The sequence below is a fragment of the Desmodus rotundus genome, chromosome 4 (genome assembly GCF_022682495.2).
Source record: "Desmodus rotundus isolate HL8 chromosome 4, HLdesRot8A.1, whole genome shotgun sequence".
NCBI lineage: Eukaryota > Metazoa > Chordata > Mammalia > Chiroptera > Phyllostomidae > Desmodus > Desmodus rotundus.
Genome location: NC_071390.1, coordinates 110,748,688 through 110,771,928, shown reverse-complemented (window position 1 = coordinate 110,771,928; position 23,241 = coordinate 110,748,688).

The following is a 23,241-nucleotide window of genomic DNA, read 5'->3' as shown; positions in this document are numbered from 1 at the left end:
AGTGACATAAAGATTAAAAAGACAATTCAAAAGATCAAGAAATCGAGGTGCTGGTTCTTTGAAAAAATAAACAAAATTGAGAAATATTTAGCCTGACTCAGCCAGGAAAATAGAGAGATGATGTAAATAAATAAACCAGAAATGAAAGAAGAGAAGTAACAACTGATACCACAGAAATACAAAGGATTGTAAGAAATTACTGTGAATAACTATATGCCAAGAAATTGAACAATGTGGACAAAATGGAAAAATTTCTAGAAACCTACAGTCTTTCGAAATTAGGAAGAAGCAGAAAACCTGAAAAAGACTAATAACAACTAGTGAAATTGAAGCAGTAATCAAAAAACTCCAGCACACAAAAACCTTGGACCAGATGGCTATCTAGGTGAAATTTACCAATCATTCAATCAAGAACTAATACCTATTCTTCTCAAACTATTCCAAAAAATACAAACTATTTTTATGAGACCAGTATTATCCTAATTCCAAAACCAGGTAAGGACACCACAAAGAAAGAAAATTACAGGCCCATATCTCTGATGAACATGGATGCTAAAATCCTCAACAAAATAGTAGCAAACCAGATCTAGCAATATATTAAAAAGATCATACACCATGGTCAAGTGGGATTTATCCTAGGGATACAAGGATGGTACAATATTCACAAATCAATAAATGTGGTAAGTCACATAAGCAAAATAAAAGATAAAAGTCACATGATCATATCAATATATGCAGAAAAATCATTGATAAAACCCAACACCCATTTATAATAAAAAGCCCTCAGCAGAGTAGGATTAGAGAGAGCATACGTGAACATAATAAAGGCCATAAACAAAAAAACTACCACCAACTTGTTGCATTTCATACTGCAGAATGAAATGGTACCTTGAATTAAAGTCATTTTAAAAAATAGGCTGATGTAGGGTCTAATTGCTACCACTTGTATCTCTCAAACAGATCTGTTTCCCCAGTTTTTCAGTATATTCTACAGGAAAGCTACCTATCAATCCAAAATACTAGAATTAAAATTCAGGATTGTTTCTCTCCAAAATCAATCTTCTTTCACTTGTACAAGGAAAATGAATGGAATAGTTATTTTTCATTGTCTGTCTAGGTATGTGTTTCATTCACAATCAAGAGGATTACACAGCACACGCTTGTCTACTGTGTCTGTCTGTCTCTGTCTCAGTTAGCTATGTTAACACACAAAAGCGCACTAAGGAACCCAGATGCCTCACCTCTATGGAATGCAAACACTGAATCAAGGCAGGCTATTTTTATTTACTCATGAGGAATACTTCTAGGTTTTAGAAATCAGAGTTATATGGCAAGGTGGATATTACAACTATTTACCTCTACTTTACTTCTTCTTTCTAGTGTACTATACATTTGTACTTCCATATTTCCTTCCATATGCTGACCTTGATGTTAGTGATAGCTGTGGGACTAGCTTTGTTTAAAAAATGTGATTGAAAATTATGTCTGTCACTTTGGGGCAAAAGTGTTTTTCATGGCCAGTGCACAAATTTCCACTTCTTCTCCACTCTTGCCCTGGTTGTCATGAAGCCTATGGTGCTGTGGAGAACTAATATTGATCCATTGCATGGAGGTCACTTGTCCTGGTCACTGGCCTCAGTCCATAACGAATTTTCCCCATTTAAGTAATTAACTAACATTATTTTAAGGTCTACATAATTTTGAATTCTTTATTATTGCAGGATAATTCAATTGATAATGATTAATAAATGTGGATATGAAATATGATGATCTATTTGTCCCCAAAGTAACACTTTGAATATTGAGTAGGCAATAACTGAACACAATATTCCAACATCGCAATAAAAAAGTCAAATTTCAGTTTTAAAATTGCTTGGTCTTCCTCTTCAGGCAGTAATCTGAGTATAGAAATATGAAGGAATATATATTCATGATTGGAGATTCTCATTTCAAAGTTGAAGCTCAAACTTCATAATTACATTATCAAAATAGACATAATAACTATCTCACAGGACTGTAAATTGATAATAGCTATTTGTTTTATATGATGACAGTTTAAGAATGTTTCCATCAAATCCTTAGGATTTTAAAGTGAGTTTTTCCAAATGTTTAAAGTTTTGTTTTGTTTTCAATATACAAATAATATTTCCATAAATAAAATGAAGCTTCTGTGTATTTGTTTGTTACTATATAATATTAAAATGGTGGTTATTTTTTCATCATTTAGGAAGTTGTATTTGGGATATTCTTCCTTAAATTATTATTAATAAAATATATTATATAGAAATTACATATAAGTATATATAATGTATATGATGTTAAAAATGTATATATACATATTTACATGTGTATATGTATGCATATACACATATGTATATATACATATATACATCTATATATACATATTTAACATATTTATGTATGTGTACATATTTATGCATATTTAACATGCATGTACATATTTAATATTACATACTTATATAATGTTATTAATGTTAATGTTATATATACATATTTAACACTTGTAGGGTTCTCATTAGCATCTCAAATATATAGATAGTTCCCTCTTGAGCAGCTGAAATGGAAGTACAATGACATTGTCAGGACATTAAAACACCATGGACAGAAAATATAAATAGAAATGTCAAATAAGATTATCACATCAGATATTAACATAGAAGTCTTGCTTTGCCATTAAACTATTTTTTAAAATAGTGGTAACTATATGAAATTTGCTCCAGAGTTTATTACTGTGAAGACTGATTTATTTCATTATTAAGGATTCCTCTTTGACAGTGCTACGTAGGTTTATCAGATTTTATATAAAATAAAAAAATTATTATTTTTGCCAAATTTTCTCTATAATTTTTTACAATGTTTGATAAATATAGTTTAGAACTCTTTATTTCTAGTCATAGCATTTAAAACTTAAGAACTCAACAGGTACTCTTGTTTTATTGTTATTTTCCAAAGAAGTAAATTTGTAAGAACAGAACATTATTAAATACTTCTTTCATGTAGTTCAATATCTTTCTCATTATGAAAGTAAAGGATACTTAATTTAGCACATTTATAAATTAAAGGAAATTACTTAAGAAAAATTAAAATAATTATAAAAATAATATATCCAACACAAACTGGGGACTTATTCCTCATAAAATTACCTATAATGACATTATTCAGGAAGACACAATTGGTATTTCCCTTCAAGTTGATCTTATCTCTACTGTAGATTTGTGCCTGCAATATTTGTTTTGAGGACAAACTCTATGCATTTAATAATTTATCAATAATTTAATTATTCTTTGAATTCATGATTTTGAAAGATATGCAGTATTTCATCACTTATTTTACCTAAAATGGTATGTGAATTGATTTTTTTACTCTTACACATTTAGTATATATTGTTTCATGTTTATAATTATAGATATATTATATATTTATTTTTAAGCACAATATTAACCAATTCATAGATAAGATTCTGAAAACTGTAAAAAATAAACTTGAAAAATTTAATATCATCAAATGTATTACCAATTTGCTTTTGAGAAAAGGCAGCTTATTTCCCTACTATTTGTAATTTATTTATGTATTATCCATTATATTTATAGTATTCTAATAACTTAAGATATGATGGAAAATAAGATAGGTTTAGCAATACACCAACATTTTGTTATTTGACTTTGGATTTGTCCATGAAATGTTGAATATGAATACATTCTTTAGGGTCACACCTGCCATTTCCAAACTTTACTGAAATCGGTGATTGGTCTTATTCCGTAGATTACCACCTACATTGAATCAGCTTAACAATGTTAGTGACAAGGTATGTCATTTGGCTGTACTGTTAATATCTGGTATTCAATTTCCAATATAAATAGGTCTACAAGACATAACTTAGGGTGAAAAAAGCTTATATAATGTATGTGTTAAATTAAAATAGAAATCAAGGACATTTAAAACTGAAAACCGATAGATAAAATAAATGTATCTAACAGTAGATTATTTATAAAGATCGATAAAATTGTTAAACCTTTAGCCCAGCTAAGAAAAGAAAAAGAAGAAAATTACTAAAATAAAGTATAAAAAGAGTCATCACTCGTGATCCCATGAAAATTAAAAGAGTAATAAAAAAATACCATGTCCTCTCCCACCTCCCCCAGCCTCCCAGTCCCCCTAGTCATGATAGGAGGCTTGAATGGGGATGGTAGACAATACAGTGCAGAGATGATGTATTATGGCATTGTGCACCTGAAACCTGTATAATGTTGTTAGCCAGTGTCAGCCCAATAAATTCAATAAAAAGGAAAAAAATAAAAATAATAAAAATACACACAAAAAAGAATACTGTGAATAATCATACAGACACAAGTTTGTGTCTTCTAGGTTTGAAAACCTAGAAAACAAAAGGACCAATTATGTGAAAGATAGTTACCAAAAGTCACACAAATATAGATAACCTGAAAAGTCATATACCTATTTTAAAAACTGAATGAATAATTAATAATCTTCCAAAAAGAAAGCACAAGGCCCAGTTAGTTTCATAGGTGAATTCTACCACATACTGGATGGGGCAAAAGTAGGTTTACAGTTGTGTAAGCAAAACACAGAGTTTATTCTTGTACTATTATTTATTAATTATGGTGTTATTTGAACTGTGAACCTAGTTTTGCCCAAATAACCTTTATTTAGAAACCAAATTATATCAACTCTCTACAATCTCTCCCAGAAAACATAAGCACAGGGAACATTTCTTAACTTGCTCTCTGAGGCCAGTATTGCTCTGCTACTAAACCCAGACAAAGACATTACAGAAATGAAAAACTATAGGCCAATAGCTCTTATGAACATACATGCAATAATTATCAACAAAATATTAGCTAATTAATCCAACATTGTATAAAAATCCTTATACCTACCACCCAGTAGAATTTATTTCAGATATGTAAGGTTAGTTCAATGTTTAAAACTCAACTAATATAATACAACACATCAACAGCTTAAATAGAAAAATAATATGATATCAATTTATTCAGAAAAAACATTTCAGAAAAATAAGCACCCATTTATGATAAAGAACATCTTTTAAAAAAACTACAGCTAATATACTTAATAGTAAGAAATTAAATACTCTTATTCTTGGGGGAAAAAAACAAGGATGTCCTATTCAACATCATAATGGAAGTCCTAGCTAGTATAATAAGATAAGAAAAGGAAATAAACTATGTACCAATTGGGAAAAAATGATAATTAATTTTTAAGCAAAAAACCTGATTGGCTATGTAGAAAGTACCCCAAAATATCAGAAAAAATCTGGAAATAATAAGCAAGTGTGGCAAAGTTACAGGGTACCAATTTAATATACAAAAAGCCAATTGATTGCCTATATAACAATGGTACACAGTTGAAAATATAAATTAAACAAAATGTAATTTACATTAATACAAATAAAATGAAATACTTCGGTATAAACACATATACAGGATATAAATGTGGAAAATTACAAAACTCTAATGAAAGTAATTTTTAGAACATCTAAATAAATGTCCCTGACTGGTGTGGTTCAGTGGATTGAGTGCTGGCCTGCAAACCAAAGGGTCACTGGTTTGATTCCCAGTCAGGTCATGTGCCTGGGTGATGGGCCAGGTCCCCAGTATGGGGAGAGCAAGAGGCAACCACACATTAATGTTTCTCTCCCTCTCTTTCTCCCTCCCTAACCCTCTCTCTATAAATAAGTAAGTAGTAAGTAAGTAAGTAAATAAATAAATATGTAAAATATCTAAATAAATGAGGAATATATATATATACTATATATATATATGTTCATAGATTGGAAGACTCAGTATTGCTAAGATGTCGGTTTTTCCTAACTTGCACTATAGATTCTTTGAAATACCATTCAAAATTGCAGAGAGCTATTTTGTAGATATTAGAAAAGTTATTCTACAGTTCCATATTCTATATAGAAAGGTTAAAGACATAGAACAGGTCTTTTGAAAATCTATTAAAGATCCAAGCTGGAGGACTGATATTACATGACTTCAAGACTTTGAAGATACAGTAAACAAGACAGTGTGGTCTGACAAAACAGAATAGAGAGCCTAGAAATAAAGCCACACAAACACAGTTACCTGATCTTGGGAGAAGGGTAAAAGGCAATTCAATGGAAAATGACAGTCATTTTAGACATGATGCTGGGACATTCATATTCAAAAAACTAATGTCAACACAACTTTACACTTCTCACAAAAAAATAACTTAAATGGATCATAGATTATACTGTTGACACTTGAAGAAACAGAAGGAACCCCCAGTCAAAATTTGGTTTACATGTCAAGATTGATGAAGCCATACACACATCAAGAGAATATTACAACATCTATTATTACATATGAGGCTTTTGGAGGGGATCACACCAGGCTTCCCAGCTGTACCAAAATGGCTTAAGAGAAAAGGGAAGGGATACTAGCTTGAGTTTTTATGGTGGTAGGGTATGGGGCCCATGGCTTGGGTGATTTTACCTCCCTGCCAGTAGCAAAGAAGGGGGCAACTGGGCGTTATCAGCTTGCTCGGATATGGAGCAGGCAAGGAAGAGGGAGGAGTGAGGCTTAAAAAAAATCTGTCAGCAGGCGCCAAAAACTGGAGCTCAGCTATTACAACTTACCCCTGATGTTTAACTGGTGACTGAAATGTGCCCTTTTTCATTTTATTGAAATTGAACTTAAATAAGCCATGGTGGCACCCTATGAGATCTGCAGCCTGAAAACAATAGGGAAGTTAAAAATTTTTTGAAGGTCTTATCCAGGAGTCCAGCTTTGTATATTCTGAGAAGTAAAATGAGTGTTTAGATCACCATCAATAATGTCTGGAACTCCAAAGGGGATAAGAAATGTTTTCACGAGGCCTTGTATTGTGGCTTTAGTATATGTAGAGACATGTGCCCTTACTTACATTTTGGGTATCTTTGTGGAAATTTTCCCAGAGTTATTTTCCCCAATGGGGGCCACTATAGACAGAAATTGTTGTTCCCCTTGACTGGACCAGATAGCAAGACCACTGACAATATTCTAAGACCTCATAAAAATGTGCAGATGGGACTAATTGTTGGCCAGAGCATCCAGTACTAAGATGACTGCCTGAAGTGAGGCCAGTTGTACCAATGCTTGGTCCTGATCTTTTATTGAGGATCCTGGCTGACGATGAAAAGCAACAGTTCTTTTGTGAGCTCCATCACATGCAGTCACGGTGATATCATCTGCAAAGCATATGAACTTCCAGTGTTATTCACTCATTTGATCCTAAGGGACTGCCCGGCTAGCCAGTTGGTCTAGGAGAGGGGTGGCCTCCTCTAGCACTATGGCATTTGAGAGGCCATCCACTCACACAAGTAGGAAGACCATGCAATGTGAGAAAATGTGGGGCATGTCTATAAAAAGCTGTGAGAAAGGATTTCTGATAGAATTTGGGCTTAGGTTAGGTGATTTTGGTAAATATTCAAGGAAGCAGGGATTTTCTCTGCATTAGTAATTTCAGGAAATGGAGATTAATACTATTACTGGATATATTAATCAATCTTATCTGGCAAAAGGACAGACTAGAATGAGGTCAAAGCCATAATTGCTGAAGAAGTAGTAGTTGCTGATATTAGGCAGGAGATGGATGTTTAATATTTTGTGGTGTACACCCTGACCTTGTCTATGTCTGATTATCAAAAATATGAAGGATCATGAGTTGGTCTCATTTCATCATGGTCACACAGTAGCCTTGTCTGATGTTCTGTGAAGTTGTTTATGTTCTACAGCAGATCACCAAGGCCTATCTGTGAGTGAAATATGAAATATGAATGAAATACTCATGCATAATATACATCATTACTTGAAAACAAGCAAGCATAATTTCCAAATTAGGAAAGACATTGGCACAGAATATTTTAGCCATGTTATTAGTTAAAAGACTTCTAGTAGAGGATGTTTTGGGCTTTTGGACACTGAAAATTTCTTCTGCTAATGCAAGCTATGTGTCATCATGCTTTTAATGTAAGAGTTATGATTTATTGATTTCATTTGTTCTCTGAAAGAAAGAGAACTTGTTGCACAGCCATTTTTGGGAAATTGTGAGAGGGTATGGTAGGAAATGTTGAGTATCTTTTCAAAAGAAATAGAAGTGGAAGGCTTTTAATGAGTAGGTGAAAATAAAAAGGATTTTAGGTTAGAAAGATTCCTGGATAGTTAGAACAATGGGTTGGAATGGAGAAAAACCAGAAACAAAGGCAAAGGAGGAGGCTAGATATACGCACCACCAGTGTTACAGAGATGAGAGCTTCATCGTGTAGAGATAGTAGGATATGGCAGGTGATTAAAAATGGGAGTAACAGGGAAGAAAGACTTAATGGTGTTCTCATTTTAGCATTTATCTTCTATAAATATCACTTCACTTAAGTGATCATAATGGCAAAGGTTGCAGAAGGCCAGCGGCAGCTGTTATTTGAAAGCAGTATAGTCATTTTATTCCATTCTTGTTCTTTTTCATTCATGAGTATTGCTTTCCTCACTTGTGACCAGTAAGTCATTTAAATCCATCTGTAAACTGTGTGTTAGAGCATCTACTTATTCGTTCTGATTCATGAATTAAACTCACCATTGTTCAATTTATGGGCCAAATGTCTGCAGTGCTTTCCTCACTCAAGCAGGGTCATCTTCTACCAGTAGTGTTTTCCACTGAATAAACAGATTATCATCCAAAACAGTGCAGCCCTGATTCTCATACTCAAAAACGAATGCCTTCTCCCTTATCAGTGTTCAGTGAATCTCAATTTCCTGTTTTTTATTTTTCTTTTGTTTGTGTGTGTGTCTGTGGGTATGTATTTAGTGGCTACAGCAAAGTGGCATAAATAAAAATAAATACATGTGCTCTTGAATGGCCCCTTTTGAAAATATCCTGTCTTGTCAATTCCTGGAAAGAGTAAAATGCCCATCACCGCTATAACATTCAGTGTCTTTTCTTGAGCACCTGAGCACCACATTTAAGGGGAATGAATAGAAGCCCTGGTGAATAAGAAAGCAGTTTAAAAATCAGGTCCCTGCTCTCAGAATTTTATGATAGGCGACAAGAGAAAGAGTAGCATCCCTAACAGAAATTATGGGAATCCTTATAAAACTTTATGTGCAGTTTTATGTGCATCCTGGGGCAGTGGGGGGAGAAATGGCCAAAGAAGCAAAGTACTATCTGGAATTGACCCAAGATAATTGGGACTTTACAATGGGGCTTCCTACAAATGACAATGTATTAAGATACTGACTAAAAAGTAAAAGAAGTTTTACCAATCTAACAGATAAAGGGTAATTTGCCAGTTGCAAATGTTAATAATAACAATAAAGATTATAACAATAATTTCTCTGATGTGTTAGGCTCTGTGGAAGGCCCTTTATAGATGTGATGCTATAATTTGCCAGGCAACCATGTAAGGTTTTATAGAGGATAAAACTAAAATTAAGAGAAGTACATTTTTAATGTAAAGTTCACATATCAGTAAATGATGTTCCTAACTGATCTATACAATTGTGGTTCTTGTCCTAATTCATGCCAGTTTATTGGTATTCAGACAAATTTACTAGAACAGTTACTTAATTTAATAAATATCTATTGAGCAGGAAATTTATGCTAAGTACTGGTCACTAAGGATTTCTTAAATGAAAAGTATGATGCAGAGACTAAAGCAGTTTCAATAAAATTCTGTAAGTAACTGAGGCAATCACAGTTCAGATGAAATCATTTATGAAAAATACCAGACGTAATATAAAACCTGAAGTAGAGGAGGTGAGGGCTTTGCTAATTTTCTGCCCGAATTTTATTTTCCTAGCTTCTTTTCTACAGTGACTCAGTTGGAATAAAGCTGATTTTATACCACTGAGATGTTGTTCTCTTTATAAGCTAGTGAAAATGACAACAAAAGAATAGCTCCCCAAAATAAGCTGAACTAATCTAGATGCACAAAGTGTTACTTTTCCCACCCCCAAATTGCTACAAATAACAATGTTCCCTTATTCTTTAATAAAACAAAAATTCCATGAATAAAGCATATTTGTATACTAGCAATATTACTCAGTAGATTTCCAGGGTAAGTTTAGAATTAGATTTCCGCAGCTGTCATGCAAAAATTCATTGCGTGAATGGGTTAACCAGTACTACTGGTGCTGAAAACCAGTTTTGTGAGATTCAAATACCAGTCTTTCCACATCAGTGCTTTCCCCATTTTTGATCACAGAAACCTCAGAAGGCAGCTCTCCTGCTTCTCAGAGAAAAGATCACCTCTTCTGATCTGTCACTTTAAAGAGAAAGATATATTCCTTCATTTTCTAGTTTATTTCAAGATGTAGCATTTATATTCTAATAGTGAAGGTCTAGAGAGCTCTGATGTGAATATTTTCCCCTTTCTGACATAGTTATTTTTTTATTGCTGGTTTCAATCATTCTTTTTCCTTTCCTTATGTAATAAAGACAAAGGACTACCTGCCCCCACACCTGAAAAAATGAGATTTGAATGACTATATTCTCAAAATGTTTCTTTAACACTTCTTTTTTGTACTTTAATCAATTTAGAGGCTGCAAAAATTGAAAGCTTTGATTTTTAGAGTGCCATCTTCAAAAGCTGATTTCTGACATTAAATGGAAATCATATCCAACATAATGGCTGGCTTAATACAGCCCATTACGTTTATAGAAATCTCTACTTTTATTTCAGCGGTGCCTTCTAGTTTTATGTGCATGGAATAAACACAGTATTAGAAACAATTGTTTAAATCCAAGTTCTTACTAATCCTTAAAGTAAAAGTGGTCCTTCTACTTTCCCTGTTTTATTCATACTTTTTTGCAAAAATTAAATTTAATACATATTGGCTATTTAATATCTTCTTTATACTGTGATTAGATATGACTAATAGCAGAAAAATGTTTTTAGAATGAATCATTTCATGTTCATACATGAGCACATTAAGTCAATGTGTTTGATTTGTTTTTATTTTCATAGTTTATATTATACAATTATTTAAATTTCAGTTTTTATTTACTAGATGGTATAATATTTTATTAATACTAGCTACTTTAATTTGGAATATGAATAACATAAAATTCAACTTAATTCAACACATACTTAGTAAAAACAATATTCAATCTTTAGAAACATGTTATATACACAGAAATAAAAATATACTTTCTACCTTTATAGGCTCCAAATCTTACAGAGACATGCAACACACATATAGGAGTACATATTACAAGTGAATTAGGTTCCTTGGATGTCAGCAATAGAAACTGACTCAGGATAACACAAATATGTATAAACAATTTGGGGATAAACTTCATTATCAATTAAGGAGATAAACTACAACCACAGAGACCTCGGAATTCACAGGAATGGGTTGGCTATTTCAAGGAGCAGTAATTAACGTCATCCTTTTAGGCAGCTGCCAGGTTTAAACTTTCGTCAACCTTTTCAATATCTGATCAAACATATTTCTTGAAGTTGATGTGTCTCACTTGATTTCTTTGCCCATCATTGGCCAAGAAATTCGGGGTCTCATATTCATAGTCTCAACAACAGTACAAACCAGACTTCAACTTTTGGCAATGGCATGCTACCTTGTGAAAAACTACATTGCCAGTAAGATATGTTATGAAATATAAATGTAACACATAAAAAGCAAACAACATGCCAAAAATCGAGAGCATCATAGAGATCTGTGAAGGCAGCATGCCCTGACGAGCCACAATATTCAAAAGTGCAACTACTGCAGGTGCTGTTCTTGGAACTTTCAATAAGGGGCTCTGACTTTGCTTGCCCAATGACAGACAAAAAGTCATGGGAGACACAGTAGGTTCCAGGAATGTGGATTTTGACTGGGGTGTTAGAAAGAGAACAGGGTGTCAGCCTACATTCTTAGAGCTGTGTTGCCTCCGAGGAAACCTACTGATCCTTGGTGGAGACGGCAGGTGGTTGCGAGACCCAAGTCAAAGATTACGTAAGCACTGTGAAGGAGCAGAGCACCAGCAGTTTTAGACCATCTTAAGGATGCAGAAAAGACGAATTTGGAGTTTATGGTTGCTGGGACAGCTAGGCCCAGAGACACTAAAATCCTGATTAAAAAGGGACGTGTGAAGAAATAAATTCTGTATGTGGCAGGCTTTTGCACAAGGAATTTGACATATTCCTAAAATGCACAGAATAAGAGACTAAAGACTAAAGAGAAAAACACTAAAAATCATATTAGATATTTTTATAGTTTCATAGTATAAAAGACACAAAAGATTGAATTCAGAACCCTTTTTAATGCCTGGTTGAGAGTCTAATAATTACTCCAGGCTCTCAGTTGGGGCTGTTGGTGAACTATTCTCTGAAACTGGAGATGAACCAGAGCCTTCCGAAACCATAACTGTCACTGAATCAGGTCAGTCCTGAGTATTAGGGCAGTATATCCTCAACCTACATGCTGTCACAGGACAAAATAAATTCTCTTCAGAGGAGGGTAAAATTATACCAACCTGTAATCCATCAAATAAATATGTTTCGTGCAGTAAAAAATGTCCTAGTGTTCCAAGAACCAGGCACAAAAGACCAGTTAAGGCCAACAAACCCACAGATTATCAAACCACAAAAATGGCTAATATGTGTATTTTCTCCAGAGAACTAGAATGATAATTAATTGATTAGAAACCAAAAATTTAATAAAAATAGAATATATTGAAATTAAAACTAAATACATTATGTAAAGCAAATAAGAATCAGGAGATAATTAGTATACTAAAGATAAAAAAACAAAAATTATTTAAGTTGAAACACAGAGAGCACAAAGGGAGGAAAATTTAGAAAAGAAAACTATCTCTATGCACATTTTAGTAAACCTTATAAAAAGAAAATGCTAAGAAAAATCTTAAAAGCATAGAGAGTAAAAAGGAGACATTGCCTTCAAAGGAACAAGATTTAGATCCATCTAACTACTTAAACAAGAGAATGAAAATCAAAAAATAACAGAATGTTATATTTGAAGTGCTAAAAGCAATGACTGCTGTCTTCTAATTTATACTCATCAAAAATATCCTTTAAAAGTGAAGGCAAAACAAAAAAATCTTAAAAACAAATTTTGGCCCAATGAAAACTGAAAGAAATCACCTCTACACATTGAAAAAAATATTAAAAGCAATTAGTTAGGTAGAAGATAAATCTTAGAAAAACAGTGATATGAGGAAAACTGAAGCACAATGGAAAGGGTCAATATTCAGCTAAATAAAAATAAATATTCAATAATGTTTTGTAGGTTTTTTAACTGGAGTGTTGGAGAACCAAGCATGATTGCCAGAGGCTGAAGTTTGGAGAAAGGTGTGACGAAGGAGTAGCTTGAGGAGAATTTTATGTCACAGAATGGTTCTGTGTCTTGAGTGTGGTGGGAGTTACACGAATCTATGCTTGTGCTAAAACCTATAGATTTGTATCCCAAAACTAAATAAACAAACAAATAAATAAAATTAAGGCAATAACTACACCTACTTAAGTTTTAGAAATTAAGCCCCTAGCTCACTTGGCTTGAACATCATCCCCATCCTCCAGAGTTGAGGGTTCTATCTCCTTCCATGGCACACACAAGAAGTAGCCAAGGGATGCGTACATAAGTGGAACAACAAGTCTCTCACTCTCGCTCTCACTCGCTCTCCCTCTCCCTCTCGCTCGCTCTCCCTCTCCCTCTCCTTTCCCCTCTCTCTATAAAAATCAATAATTTTTTTAAAGTAGAAGTTAAAAAATTGTCAATTATAGTAGAAAATGTGGGAGAGAACAATGTAGCTAGAGTTCTAAAGTTCAAAAATTGTCTCAAAAGTGATAAAAACTCCAAATTATATTCAGTCATAATAAATTAAGAATTGTAATCTACTATTCTTATAATATAAAAGAATAGTAAAATGATTTAAAATCAATAAGATAATAGAGAGGAAATAGAATATTAAAACTAATTAATTAATGAACAAAATAAGTAAGGGAGAAAAGGAAATAATGTAAATGAGACAAATAAAAAAACAAATAGGAGGAAGAAATAACCACAAATACCCCAGGAATAACATTTTATGTGAATGGGATAAATAGTTCAATTAACAAAGATTATTAGAATGGATGTTGTTTGTGGAAGTCACACCTCAAATGTAAGAACACAGGAACGTTAAAATAAAAGGGTGGAAAAAAGTATACACTGGAAGCAATAACTAAATATGGCTAGTGTCTTTATAGCTATGACAGACACACTACAATTTAATGCAAGAGACATTACTAGAAATAAAGGGAAATATTTCATAATAAAATTGGATCAACATACCAAGAAGTTAGACAATTCCGAATATGTACTTAATAACATAACTTTGATATATACACAGGGGTAGGCAAAAGTAGGTTTACTTTGTGAGCATGCCAAACACAGACTTTATTCTGTTATTACTATTTATTAATTCTTGGTTTGTTTTTCATACAAACAAGTGTAAATGAACTTTTGCCACACCCCTGTATGTAAGACAAAGCTGATATAACCAAAAAAAAGAGAGAGAGAAAGAGAAAGAAACACTTTAAACCACAACAGCAGAGGAGGCAATAACCTGCCTCTCAAACTGGCTGGTCGAATAAGATGACAAAAATTAATAATGATATACAAGCTCTGGAAGCATGATGAACAACTTTGACCTAGTTGACATATGTGTGAGATTGGTTGCTGTCACCTGGGCACCATTACAGCAATCCCATTTTCCAGAATACAATTCCCTGTAGTGTTCCAGGTTATTGCTTTCCATGGACAGGGACTTGGGGAGATTTGGAAGTCAGGAGTGAAATACGCCAGTTTTTAGAAAATCACAGTCAGGCTCTGCAGGCTTTCAGATCTCGACCCAAGTTCATACTTCACTGTCTCAACAGATCATAGAGTTTTCTGATGGTAACAGCATTCTTTTCTTCTCCAGGGCATTAGATCAAGGTTTTATTAGTTTTTCCAATCTTCATTCAGCCAGCTACTCCCACATTTGTGTAAACTCTTTCCCCTTATTGATTCCTTCATTCCCATAATACTTTTCAACAGATGCTGCCAATGATATGCCGGATGCTGTGACTGTTGGCAGCTGGAGCACATGGTTTCTCTGAAGAATTGCCACCACGTGGGGATGATGTCTCAGCCCCCAAAGTTCCTGCAATGGTTTTTTTCAACTGATACGAGGAAGCATTAACCTGGGTCTATACAAAAGGGACTTCTGTAGTATCTTAGAGCACAGTATGAGTTCTAGCCATTACTAGAAAAGGATGGGCCACTTCTGCATATTCAGAAAGTCTAGGGGAATGGCAGAGTCAACACCCTCAGGGACATTCACCCAGGTGGCCTCATCCAAATTTCCAGGATCCAAAGTTTTACCTACCAGGCACTAACCTTCACACAACTGTCCTGTATTCACTGAGAATTCAAACATCTCTGGAGCTCTATTCTTACAATTAAGTGTTCAACACGCTGTTCATCTGTGCCTGCATTTCCACTACAGGCTATAACAGCCCTGTATGTCTACCACTGGGGCTCCCTGGCTCTTACACTTAGCTATTAACAGCTGCTTGTTTACAGCCCCCAGTCTCTCACTATCCTTCTGCAAAGACTCACCACAATGTGGCAGTACCCAGCCGACTCCCCTGGATCTATAGTCTTTGTTTCATATATTACAAATGCCTGTATCATTGAGCTTGCAACAACATCCCTGCTCCCCTGAGATAATTTCTCCAGAGACATTATACTGGTGATATCTTTGAAAATCAAGTTACTATGTTATCCTACCTATGTCCATGCCCCATTCTACCTTTGAGAAAATCTCAAACATCCATCTTACTGCCTGTTTTCTCAGACCACCCTTGGCACCACTTATGTCAGCTCAGATTCTCTGAGAAGCAGATTCCTAAATGAAATCAAACATGTGAGTATTCTATTAGGGAAAATGCCTGCATGAGGGAAGTTAGGAGGAAGCCAGAGGAATTTGGGAGTTTTCAAACCAGGATGTAATTCTGACCCCTAGTGCAAGAGAAAAGAGAGAAAGGTTGGATGGAAATGACCTAGACTGCAAGCAGTCTCAGAAAAAGAGGTGGGCAGAGATTCAGGGAAATCTTTCAGCTAAATATGGTTGTCAGAGGCGTGTTGTGTTTGTCTGAGTATCCCTGTGACAGTCATTGAGTGGAAGCAGCCAATGGGATATGTGGCCTACTTGCAAACAGTAACTGGACACAAAAAATATACACTGTTGTACAGTGTGGGTAAGGATGGTCTTATCAATAAATGATACTGGATAAGTAAAATCTCTATATGGAAAAATTTACCTGTATTTCACTGCACACAAAATATCTCCAGATATACTATACATCTGTAATGTGAAAAATAAAACTATAAAGCACTTAGAGGAAAATCATTGGCCAGAAGTAAGAACTATTACAAAATAAAATACTAAATATAAAGGGAAAAGATAGTAATTTAAGGATCAGAAGTTCTTTTCATAAAGCAACAACATTAGGAGAGAAAATATAAGACACATAGTGGGAATGGATTTTTATACACTTATTTTTAAAGGGTTGGTATCCAGAATATGCAAAACTCTTAGCAAAAATCTTATATTTTTATGAATACAAAATGTCAGTAATAAAACTGACAAACCAATTTTTAAAATGGTCAAAGGATATGAAAAATTACTTTGTAAATAATAAGGAGGGATATATAGATCAAATTAATTCTATAATATGAATAAGTGTTTAGCTTCATTAGACATCATGGAAATATCAGTTAAAATCACAACTAGGCATCACAACAGACCAACCAAATAATTAAAATTAACAATGACAATAAAAAGTGTTTGCAAACATTTGGAACAATTGGAACTCTCATACACTGTTAGCAGAAGTGTAAATTTGTCAAACCAATTAAAAAATCATATGACACTATATCCTAAAGCTGAAGATATACATGCCATTTTTCTATTGTAAATGCTGCAAATATTCAACAGAAACATGTACACATTTCACCAGAAAAGGAGTTCAAACATACTGACTAAAGGTATTTTCACAATAGTTTTCAAAAACTAAACCTAACCCAAATGGATACCATCAAAAGAATAAATTGGCTTTTGTGTTATTTTCCTGTTGCTTCTGCAACAAATTATCATAAATTCAGTGGCTTAAAACAACTCAGATTTATTATCATACAGCTCTGGAGATTGGAAATCTGAAATGGGTCTCACTGGGCTAAAATGAGTATGTTGGTAGGGTTTCCTTCTAAACAGTTCAAAAGACAATCTGTTTTCTTTTCCCGCTTCACATGGCTACCGCATTCTCTGGCATATTGCCCTCTTCCATCCTCAGAACCAACACTGGCTGGTCTTTCTCACATCCCATCTCTGACACGGAATCTTCTGCCTCCCTCTTCCATATTTAAAGACCCTTGTAATGACATTGGGATGATGCAGGATCAACTTCCTATTATAAGTTGTTTAGAAACTTTATTTGCAAGCTTAATTCCCCTTTGCCATGTAACAACCTATTCTCAGCTTCTGTGGACTGAGACATAACCATATTTGGAAGGTCATTATTCTGCTCACCACGATATACATATTCATAAATTAGAAAACAGGGCACAAAGGATAAAAAGTCCTCTATAAACAATAATGTCGGTGAATCTCACAAGTATAGTGTAAAGTAAAAGAAAGCATATACAAAATTGTATATACTATGTCATGATTCTGTTCATATGAGAGTGTGTCCAGAAAAAATCCAGCCATTGTTAATATAACTAAAATGATTTATGCAACACTGATGTAACCTGGCAGCAAAGGGGAGTGGACTGGAATGCGCATTCATGAACAATGACGACTTCACTGTGCTAGTCAGTGAGGGCAGAGGATGCCATTGAGTGAGCATGTGTACTGTGTGGCTAATCACAATCAAAATACTGAGAGAGTAGAGCAATGCATCTGCATCAAATGTTGTGTTAAGCTTGATCATTCCTCCACCGAAACTATTCAGATGATTCAGAAGGTCTTCAGAAACAATACAATGAGTGCAGCACAAATAAAAGTGCAGCACAAACGTTTCAAAGATGGTCGAGTATCTGTTGAAAGTGAACCATGTTCTGGAAGGCCTGCAACAAGTAGAACACTTGAGAATGTTGAACATGTAAGGACTGTAATCAACAAAGGTTGGCTACTGACAGTGTAACAACAGGAAGCTGATCTGGGGACTCCAAAAACTACTGTGTCTAAGATTTTGACATGAGATCTTGGCATGAATCATGTGGCCAAATTCGTTCCATGGCTTCTGCTACCGGAATAGATGGAACATCGTGCTGCAGTTGCTAATGAGTTGATTCAAACTGCTACCAACGAACCAGATTTCCTCAATAAGGTCATAACCAGAGATAAATCAGGGGTCTACAGCTCCATGTATAATCCAGAAACAAAGGCTCAGTCATCTCAAAGAAGTCACCTGGTTCTCCACACCTGAGGAAGGTATGGCAAAGTCACAGCCAGACCAAGATCATGTTAACTGTGTTTTTTGATGTTGTCCATTATCATTTTGCTGTTTTGAGGAAGGTGTTGTCCATTATGAGTACGCTCCTCTAGGCCAAATAATTAATACAGAGTATGACTTCAATGTTCTTTATTGGTTGGGAGATGCTATATGACGAAAACAGCCACAGCTATGGGCAACTAGTAATTGGAAGCTACATCAGGACAAGGCACCTACTCATTTATCATGTCCCATGCAGAGGTTTTTTTTTGACCAAAACATCAAATTACCCAGGTCTCTCTGTCCCCCTACAGCCCAGTTTTGGTGCCCTAAAACTTCCACTTTTTCTCCAAACTAGTATCACCTTTGAAAGGGGAGAGATTTCAGACTATTGATGAAATTCAGGAAAATACAATGGGGCAGATGATGGCGATTCCAAGAAAGGATTTTGCAGTGTTTTGAACAGTGAAATGGACATGGAGAACTGTGTGATGTCCCACAGTGCCTGCTTCAAAGGGGACTGAGGCATCATTGTCCTATGTACAATATTCCTTGTATTTTCTTCAATAAATGTCTTTTTTAAAAATAATACATGGCTGGATACTTTATGGACAGACCTCATATATGGTTCAAAAGATAGGCAAAACTGTTCCATGTGTCAGAAGTCAGAACCTTGTGACCATCAGGGGGCAGGCAGTGCCTATGACCAAAGTGACATCTGAGGTGCTGGAAATGTTCTTTCTCCTGATATGGGGACTGGTTACATGTCCGTGTTCACTGTGTGAAAATTTACCAAGATTCATTATTTGTGTACTTTCTATATGCATAATATACTTCCATGGGAGATTAATTTTAAAAATAATATTAACAGGCTTCATGAGTTCTGGCTGAATAATTTCCCAAAGAAAGATATGGGTGCCATATCAAAAAAAAGGAACATTAGTCTGGATAAGCCAGCCAGTTGTACTCAAGTGTTACATGTATTTTTAAAAATGTATAAATATATATATAATAAGTTCATGTGTAAGAATAAATAACAAAACTGAGCAAACCCAAACAAGGTTGACAAATTATAAAATAAATAACATAGTAACCAATGAGACTGATTTTGGGATATGGTACCAAGGGAAGATTTTCTTGAAAACAATGCTGTTGGATTTTGCGAAATACCTATTAGTTGTGCAGATTCACAGGGGACATGCTCTGAACAAGGAACACAGGAAATTGGCTTGCCTTATATGCAGCTTGCGTGAGTGACACAATTTTTTATAGAGCAATTTGGCCATATGCAGCCCTTTTGGGGCTAGCATTTACCTAACTCCTCACCCCTTCACTCACATGTTAGCCACGATGAACTACTTTTAGATGCATGGAAAGCCCATGTCATAGCTTCATTCAACACTACATAACATCCTTTCTCTAATGTGTAATGGCCTATGTTCTCAGTGTACACTTTGTTTTTAACACGTTATGACTGTTTGCCTAAATATATGGTGTATTTGTTTGGATTTTTTTCTAAAAAATAGTATCTTCTTATGAGATCTGGTCAGTACATCAGGCAAAAAATAGTTAACTACAGCTCCAACTCCAGTTTTTAAAAAGCAAGGTTAAATCCTAAACTAGCTAGAAGTATTTATAATAGCTAATAGTATTTCTAATATCTAATAGTATTTCTAATACTTCTAATGGAAAATAGGAAAGAATTTTAACTATTATCAATTGGAAACAGTGGCAAAATAATTCCCGAAACCAATGTTCCTATAGCAGAAAATACCTAATGGAGATTTAGTGGCAGTGAAGGAATGTTCATTAATTGTAAGAGAAGTTTAGGGGCCCCTATTAAAGGGACATATTCTGTAACTTTCTAAAGGAGTCTTTGGTGTCTGACCTGCTGTGTTGACAAGCAGGGACCCCACCAAGCTAGGCCTGCTGGGCAGTGACTGGGGGAGGGTGGGGAGGGGAGTAAAACCTCCTCTGCTTGTCACAGGGCAGGGCAGGAATGGTGAAAGGCATCCACCCCAGTCAGACAGTGCCTGCTGTGGATGGAAGGGACCTCCAATAGTCTGACACCTAATTCAGCCCAATTAATCAGGAATTAGTAAAAGACCATGATTGGGGGAGGAAACAAGGGTGGGTACATGGAGCACAGAGGATTTATCAGGCAGTGAAACTATGTATGATACTCTGATGGTGGATTCATGCCATTGTAAATTTGCCAAACCCCAAAGAATGTACAACACTAAAAACGAACCCTGTAGACAGGGTGGCGATGCTGTGTCAATGTAGGTTCACAGTTGTAAGAAGTGTACAACTCTAGTTGCAAATGTGGATAATGGAGGAGGCTGTGTATATCTGCGGCAGAGCATATGTGGGAAATACCTTCACTGTTGTCTCGTTTCTCCTGTGAACCTAAAACTGCTCTACAGAGTAATCTGTCAAAAAGCAAGTTATGTGGATTTAGTAACACATTTTGTTGTCTGATACTACATGTAATCTCTACTAGCTTCATGAGACTAGGAATTAAAGTGAATTATTTCTTTGTCATACAGAGATTATCTTTTAAAAGACGGATGTCTCTTTTATTTTAATAATTTTTTTAATATGGTCATTACTTCATTTTTATTTCTTCCCCAGAATCCTCTGTTCAACTTATAATATTTAACACTTTTAAATTTAAACAGTAAGAGCCCCATACATCCCAAGAAAAACTGTACCTTTTTAACCACTGTGGTTTTTTTTAATTTTAATAAACTCCCTATTAGTTCTTTTATGTTTTTAGATGAAATATGCAACTTGTGTGGAACAATATTAATTACCTAGAGATAAATTGATACTAGTAATTCAAATAGTAACTATTATATAAGGAGACCCATATTCCTTAGAATGACAAAGGCATGTGAAAAAATATGAAAGAAGGAATTAAATAGAAGTTCCAGAGATTTCAACCGAATTTTTATGACAGTTAGCCTCTGAGAAATCTTATCACTTATCAGTTGGAAGTGGAGAAATGCTGTCTGTAGAAAGAAAATCTGAGTGATGACTATTCCTTCAAGTCCAAGTTGAGTATGCTGATCTCCATCTGTTCTCTAATGATGTTGATGACAAGACAAGGGAAAAAAAACACATTTATGTGACAATAGGGAGAGAAAGACATAAGGAAAAATTTTGATAAAAGTATTTTTTAAATATCAAGTTCCATCAGTACCTTAAATCCTTTAGATGTCCCTTCTATCTCTAAAGGATAAGATCAATCAAAAAGTTTGATACACCTAGAATACCATATTGTTGAAAGAATCTAATTTAGTTTTGGCCTTGCCTAAAATAATATGCATTCAATTCTAGACATTTTTTAAAAATTTGCATGTTTTAGAATTATATTACTTTTTTAAGAGGAAATAAAGCCTACATTTCCAGGTTTCATTTGATTAATGAGACATTTACTTGATAATTACAGATGACTAGTGAGAATAAAGTCATTAATTTGATTTATAATTAACAAACACACTAAGCTTCTGTTTTCTGTATACACAAGATCAAGCTATAGAAATTTTAACATTAATGTACTATTTATGAATACTAATATTGGTGTTGATAATGATGTTAGAGTTACATGGTAGCAGTAGCCTCCTAGGAGTTTAATTAGTGTTGTTAGCAGTTGCCTTTAATTCTTAATCAATTTATATTTTATTTTTATTAATCCATGAGTTAGCATATTATTAAGAAAAACAGACTTTATTGACCATTGAGACATACATGAGCAAACCTCATATTAACATCTATAATGAGTAAATACTATTTTCTTATCTATATCTATAAATCATTGTGACTAACGGGCTAATTAAATATTATCTAAATATCCACCATTTGAATAAATTTTCTGTCAGTCTCCAAAAAAGTGATTTTTTAAAAATTCACCCTCTTTAAATACTTTGAAAAATTTATACCAACAGCATGTAGTTTTAATTACAATTTATAGGCTTGTGCTTAAATTGCATTTTAAACTAATTTGGTTTGTTCTTGAAGTTAATTAACTAATTGAGTGAATGGTTCCTGGTACAATTGAGATAATAGAGCAGATGTGGAAATTTATTGGCATCTTTTGGAAGCTTCCCAAACTTAGACTTTTTCTCTTTGTCATGCTTAACTAACCTTTACAACCATGTGCTTCTTCAGGGTGAGAAATGTCCTTTATGTGTGTTTATAGAGGACAGTGAGCAAAGGTAAGGGTACACAATTGTGATTTTATTACCTTTAAACTTTTATGTTCAAATAAATACTAATAGTGCTCTCTGCATAAATTTTGTTCTTAAATGCTGACACCATACAAGTAAAAGAAGCATATAGGGATCATATTCTCATCTTAACAACATGAAATAGTAATTTATTTTGCTCAGATTTAATATCTCATTCAATTGTTCAATCCTATTTCTTTCAAGTAATAGACACCTATGAAAGAAGGCTCCTGAGTAAAAGCAATGAGTCTTACTATATGATGTTAATAATTTGACATGTTCTCTGCACAGAATTCAAACTGTCACCTTTTCCTTTCTATTTCCTGTCTTGGTAGGCATCTCAGTGAGGTGTGGGGGAGCAACTATTTGGCTATACATGTTCTTCATTATTGAAAAGGTAGTAAACAAATGTATTTTTTATGTTGGCTCTATGAGAGTTACACCACAGAATGCTTTACAGGTATT